Consider the following 7,060-nt stretch of genomic DNA (forward strand, 5'->3'; position numbering starts at 1 on the left):
GCCTGTGTTGATTTTTTTGACCTCCCCTCTTTTGGAATCAAGTTAGAGTCATACTAAAAAAAAGGTTCATGTCCCCATAGGTTTGTTTATGAAAGTTTATTCCAAAAGAAAAAGAAAAAAAGAAAAATAGAGATAAAGGAAAAAAAAAGGAAAAAGAAAAAAAAATAGTAACGAAAAGTATTCTTTTGAACTACGTTCGACCTGATTCTTGTCACCACAAGATACTTAGGCAGCCTTAAGGTTCAGTCATACCAAATAAAATATTTCATAATCCCACGAAGTTGAGAGTGGGACAGTCTTTCTTAGAAACTCCATCTCAAAAAGAAAAAGAAAAAAAAAGAATCAAATTCCCTTGTTTTAGAAATTGGGGCAAAGTTTTAGAATGGATTCCAAAAGTTGTAAATAAATTAAACCTGTTATCTTAGTTATTTTGAGCCTTTATGATATCCTTTCTTTCTAACCCTGTCCAAAAGCCACATTACAGTCCAAAAAAGACCTCCCAGATAATCTTTGAGAGTTCTGAGTTAGCCATGCCAGGAGCATATGATATTTTTACTATGGTCAATGCCTTGTCATCTACAGAGTCAGAGGGAATAAAAGAAAAGAACAAAATGAGAGAGTCTTATCGGTGAAAACATTCACAGACACCATAAGGCGACAGTAAGTTGAGAGAAAAAAACAAAATGAGAGAGGCTTGATGGTGAAAACCCTTCGGGCGCTACAAGTCGAATAAGGACCATGAATCAGATAGGATAATCGGAGCATTGAAGCTCAGTTTCACGACTCAGAAGTACAACAAGAGTTGAACATTAGACTTGTTTGATAGATTACGCCACTTAATCCAAAAGCGCATGTCATGGTCATTAGAGTTGGTATCCACATCTGATAAGTTTCTACTTTGTAATTTTCTTGTTAGGTATCATCTCTTTTCATTGTCCCTTAATTTGTTCCCTTTGTTTTGTTTGCTCTCTCTTCTTGAGTCTGTTTGGTCAGATCAAATGAGAAATGACTTCAAAATTTGCTACCGGCCTTCCAATTGCACAAAACGGAATCTGGCTAGCACATCAAAGCGGCATAAATTAGGAAAGAACAGTATGCGCACTGAGTGGGTGACAATTGACGTGCTTTGGGATTCATGTGAAAAACAAAGGTTCAGTATATGTCAATTCATGAGCACAATGCAACAGATAGATGGTATTGGGTTTGAGCGGATTAGAGGTATTTTCTGTGATAAGGGTGACAGAGAAAGTGGTTAGTCAATAAACAAGCAAGGTCTTTCAAGTTGAAATCAAAGTTATCATAGGAAGTGAAGGAGCAATCGCCCTCAAAGTCAAGGCCACAAACCAACTACCATGTTTGAACTCACAAGTTCTCTTTGTTTGAAACGAAGACTATATCTACAACAAAAATGGTCTTTAGCGGCAATACATTTCTCATTTAGCGACAATAAAAATAGCCGCAAAAACCTTTACCAGCAATTTATTATTTGCCGTTGAATCTAGGGTCGCTAAAGGTTTTAACGACAATTAGACAAAGTGCCGGTAAATACACCAATTATTGCCACTAAAAGCAGCCATTGCTTTTAGTAGCAATTGTTTACCGACAATTACAATAGCAACTAAATTTGCATAGACAATGTGGTAGCTCATTCATTCAACAACATTTGTTATTGCCGCTAAAGACCATTAACTACTAGTAAAGAGTAACTCTATTAGCGGCAAATGTAATGGCAACTAAAACTACTGCTATATTGGCAGTTATTATGTCCGTAATGATTTTTATTGTAGTTGGCAAATTTTCATTGTATACAAAAGTTTGTAATAGAATATACAAATACCACATCCATTTTAGAAAGAATAATGTACGTCATAAAATTCACAACAAATAAAATTTCTATTTCATAGTTTTAAAGTGCAACAGAAGATGAAAAAATCATTTGAATTCAATATCATTTCATATTTAACAAGTATCTCTTCATTCCTTGCTCATAATGAAAGTCTTCATTCAACAGACTTCCCAAAGACTTCAATCTACCCTGATCGGTTATAAAATAAAGCATTCTTGCACTAGCCTAAATCTACCAGTACATAAGAGCCTAAATACACTAGTTGAAGACTTGTTCTTGCACCAGCTACACAACTCAAAGTGCAGCACAGAAATTTCACAACATACATCAGCTTGAAGATCTATTTGTGTACCAAAATGATAGGCTAAATTTCTCCAGATCAACAGCTCTTACGCACAAGGCAAAGGAGCCATACTGCACCAGATAAGCCCGTCAAATTGCACCAGCATAGTAAATGTATTGTGCATGCTATGATCTGCAGACAAAGTCTATTATCATGATCTTAACAATTAAAGGGATGTTAATCAGAAGAAAGCTTCCTGAAAACCTTCAACATAAATATTATCCAATACACTACATCACAACTAATCAAATACATCAATCTTATTAATTGCAGTCTAGTAGGCAGATGTAGCTACCACATATTTACTGATGTTAGCAGAAAAAGTTATCTAATGGAAGACCAAAACGAGATTGAATCTCATCACACATGGAGGATGATCATAATTACCAAAAAAAGACAATTGATAAGTAAAGTTAATTTATTAATAATAACATAATACCAAGATAGAACTAAGCCAATATAAAAAATTGCTGCATGGAATCCTTTCTCAGCTTATCACAAAAAGACAACAACAACAACAACAACAACAACAACTCAGTGTAATCCCACAAGTGGGGTCTGGGGAGGGTAATATGTACGCAGACCTTACCTCTACCCCGAGGGGCAGAGAGGTTGTTTCCAGGAGACCCTCGGCTCAAAGAGGCAACAAGAGACACTATATTAGTACTATCAATAGACTCATAATAAAACAACATAAAGTACCATAAAATCCATAACATAACATAAATACCATAAAAAACAAAGTAACAGCATTATCACAAAAAGACAGATAACAAAAACTCTCCATTAATGACTTTACCTCCTGCCACTTATGCATTGCTCTACCACTATCGAGCATATATTTCCACCCTCATTTATCATCTCTAGTTATTGTGACTAATTTACATGATACAATTAAACATATTTACTAACCATTTAGTTCACCATGTATCAATATGAAAGTAAAGCTTAGAACTCAGATACATATGCACTCAATGTTGAAGAGAACTTGATACTCTGCCAAATCATCTTTGGACTTTTTCAAATTTCGAATAAGCTTTTGATCGAGTCAAATATCAAGTGTACCACGAATAAGTTTCAAGATCTTCTGATTTTATTTTTTTTAAAATGGAAAATTTTGCCATCTTGAAAATATAAGGGAAACTTAAATCACATATGAAGACCGAAAAAACATGATCATTGGACCTTCTATAATATTAGGATATCTTCAATCACTTGTTTATATAATTCATTAGATTTTATATCAATCCTTGAGGTCAACAGAGGAATATTTAGCCTTTTTAAGACCAAAGACAAGGAAAGAATAGTAAAAAAAGGAAAAGAAAAAATATATTTCTCAATTCTTTGGAAACAACATATCTTTCTTTTATGAAGATCGACAACAACAGGTTAGATGAGGCCCCGCAAAATATTATTCAAAAATCCTATTTAACTTGTAAGTTTAAACAAAACCTGTCATGTCTCACTAGAGAGACCTATTACTCAAATATTAGACAAAAAGGAACGAATGCATGATGTATGAGAACATAAGGCGAGATAAGGTGCCTAGGAAAATGAAATTCATACCTGAGTAGTCCGGACCCTCTTGAGCATAAGTTGATGAAACTGTGATAACAATGTTAGAAAATACATTGCACCCTGCAACAAGAAATATGAACCACATCCACTGCATATCAAAAAAGTTGACATGGAAGGAAAGGAGCCACTAGGATCAGTTACAACAACTTATAATCAGAAATCTTGCTACCTTCACATGATTTGTTCTATCATTTGCTGAATTGTCATGCATCCTATCTGGTCTATTCAAGTGATAAGCAACAAAATTGCAAGATGTTACTCTGATGCTAATGCAGTCCCTTGATACTCAATATTATTTCATGTAAAATAAATCCTGGCTAAGTCCAATCCTTTTGGCACATGCAGATCTCAATAAAGTGGTGCCTTCATGAAATAATGGAATCATGGATATATGAAAAACATCAGTTAAAAGGTAAAAAGAAATGGGAGTTCATCTTACAACAAAACCTATTTACCAATTCGTTGTAAAAGAAAATTAACAGGGATTTAGAGCAACATCAAGAACATGTTATTAATCCATTTTTGAATAAAGTGAATGAACAACTCTTAGATAGTTACAAATGAAGAAGCCTCATTCAAATTCATCAAATTGAATATTCATATAAAATAGCTTGGGAGCAGTAATTTTCTTTGCATAAATAGACCAATTGAATCTTTATACCGGATAATGTTAATCGACTTCTATACTAGTGTATCAACCCATTCTTTTTACACTAGCAGAACTACTAGAAACTGATGTAATTTGTTCGATGGTGATGCTCTGCGAGCTTCTACTGTACAAAGTACTGTAAATATAAATTATATGGATACTAAACTATCACAATACACTATAACAATATCCACACCAAACACTAATAATATGGATAATGGAAGACAGAACTTCACAAAAGTACGTGTAATACTCTCTCTTTTTTAAGCATTTAGGAAAATATTTTCGATTTTTACCTTCAAAAATTGTGGATAAGATCCACAAGACTAAGACAACAAGATTCTACCCATCATTATTAGGAAAATTATTGGTAATTAAGCTATACTCACACCAAGAAATTAAAAAGCACTCTTGAGTTTGTGTCTAGAGGGCCTGTTTTTATATTTCCAGTGATATCACCATGTTGCAAATCCAATTATCAAATGAAATCTTCTTTTTTCACAAGACTAAATCAACCAAATTACACCTTGTATTTCACTTTTTTTTAGTTGTTGCATCAAAATTATGGATAAAGTTCAAGTTTAAAAAGTCAATATATATATCCTTATAGTAGAGGATGCCGGACAAAAGGAAAAAATAAAAATTAATAAGCCTTACCAAAGTATGAAGAAGAAGCAGATAGGATAGAAAGTGCATAGAGAACAAAAGAGCAGTTAATTTTGACTATTCATGAAACTCTAGTGCTTAATGACCGATTGACTCTATATTTAGAACTCATTTATCTAATCGATATATAGACCTAAATAAAGCCTGGGGAAATAAAGACTCTTCTACACTAAATACAAATATAAAATCATAATAGGAGAAAGTCAAGAATCTTATTTACAAGCTTCAATTTATGTGCTTCAGAAAGAGAGAGACATCCACAATGAAAAAACATAGAGAAATAGTGGAGAGACATTACCTGGTGGTGGCGGCCGGCGATGGTGCGAGATGAGCTGGCTGCTATAGGGAGAGGTCTACTCAAATTTAGAGATGATTGTTTTGCAATTTAGGGGTGAATGTATCCAGGCGGGAATATTTCACATGAAACAAATTAGAGGGAAGATGAAAATTGGCTTTTAATTGTCAGGACTAACTTTTTCGGGCCATTACTTTGAATTGCCAGTAAAGAAGCACTCTTTCCTGGCGAAAGTTAAATTACCGCAAACATTTGTATTTATAGAATAAATTAGCGGCAAATAGCTTATTGTTGCTAAATAATTGCCGCCAAAAGTCTCTTTTGTTGTAGTGATATATATGGCCAAATCAAAGCTTGGAAGCTTGAATTTTTCAAGTGTCGTGCCCATATTTTGTCAGCAAAAAGGTTGTTTCAGGAGGTTTTACTTGCTAGGCATTTCCCTAGTTAAGAAGGTTTTTACCTCCTACACATTTTCCTTAATCGAGAAGAACCGTACCTCCTAGGCGTTCTCCCTAGTTAGAAGAGATTTTTGCTTTACTTAAGTTTAGGGCCCTCCTGGATAATGGGATTTAAGTTCAAGTTTTCAGGGCCCTCCTGGATAATAGGATTTAAGTTCTAAGTTTTCAGGACCCTCCTGGATAATGAGATTTAATTTCAAGTTTTCAGGACCCTCTTGGATAATAGGGTGTAATTTTAAGTTGTCAGGACCCTCCTGGATAATGGGGTTTAGTTTTAAGTTTTTAGGACCCTCATAGATAATGAGATTTAGCATAAGTTTTATCTTTAGGAAATAGAGTTTAGCTTTCAAGTTTTCGCTCTTAAGATGAGATTTAATTTTAGCTTTCAGGGCCCTCCTGGATAATGAGTTTTAGCTTTTAAATTCTTAGAGCTCTTTTGGATAACATGATTCGATTAACACTCACAGATGTTTCCGGTACCAAACTGGGGCAAAAAAGTTTCTTTTGTTTTGTTGTAATGGCAGGCGCCCACCGGAAGAACAAAGGAATTTATTTCAAGTTTATGTTGCAGGCGCCCACCTGTAGAACAAGGGAATTTATTTCAAATATTAAGTCAGCATCAAGCGCCCACCTGGAGAAGAAGAGAATTTATTTCAAGTTTAAGTTGCAGGTGCCCACCTGGAAAACAAGGAAATTTATTTCAAATTTTAAGTGAGCATCAGGCGCCCACCTAGAGAACAAGGAAATTCATTTCAAGTTTAAGTTGCAGGCACCCACCTGTAGAACAAGGGAATTTATTTCAAATTTTATGTCAGCATCAGGCGCCCACCTGGAGAACAAGGAAATTATTTCAAGTTTAAGTAGTAGGCGCCCACCTGGAGAACAAGGGAATTTATTTCAAATTTTAAGTCAGCATCAGGCGCCCACCTGGAGAACAAGGGAATTCATTTCATGTTTAAGTTGCAGGCGCCCACCTGCAGAACAAGGGAATTTATTTCAAATTTTAAGTTAGCATCAGACGCTCACTTGGAGAACAAGGGAATTCACTTCAAGTTTAAGTTGCAGGCACCCACTTGGAGAACAAGGGAATTTATTTCAAAATTTAAGTCAGCATCGGGCGCCCACCTGGAGAACAAGGGAATTTATTTCAAATTTTAAATCAGCATCAGGCACCCACTTGGAGATCAAGGGAATTCATTTCAAGTTTAAGTTGCAGGCGCCTACC

General features: G+C 34.9%; 1 long non-coding RNA gene across 3 annotated transcripts; it reads right to left on the bottom strand.

The window, feature by feature from the left end:
- Positions 1 to 1,862: 1,862 nt before the first annotated feature.
- Positions 1,863 to 5,616, bottom strand: LOC104219716 (uncharacterized). 3 transcript variants are annotated; one of them, XR_709355.2, is made up of 4 exons: positions 5,381 to 5,616; positions 3,937 to 4,130; positions 3,756 to 3,827; positions 1,863 to 2,321 (listed from the first exon to the last, which is right to left on the bottom strand). It is a non-coding gene; the product is annotated as an uncharacterized lncRNA (long non-coding RNA). The 3 variants fall into 3 exon arrangements; XR_709356.2 differs by lacking the exon at positions 5,381 to 5,616 and adding an exon at positions 5,074 to 5,372; XR_709354.2 differs by lacking the exon at positions 3,937 to 4,130 and having other exon boundaries at positions 5,381 to 5,610.
- Positions 5,617 to 7,060: the final 1,444 nt, after the last annotated feature.

Source organism: Nicotiana sylvestris, chromosome 3, assembly GCF_000393655.2.
Source record: "Nicotiana sylvestris chromosome 3, ASM39365v2, whole genome shotgun sequence".
NCBI classification, from domain to species: domain Eukaryota; kingdom Viridiplantae; phylum Streptophyta; class Magnoliopsida; order Solanales; family Solanaceae; genus Nicotiana; species Nicotiana sylvestris.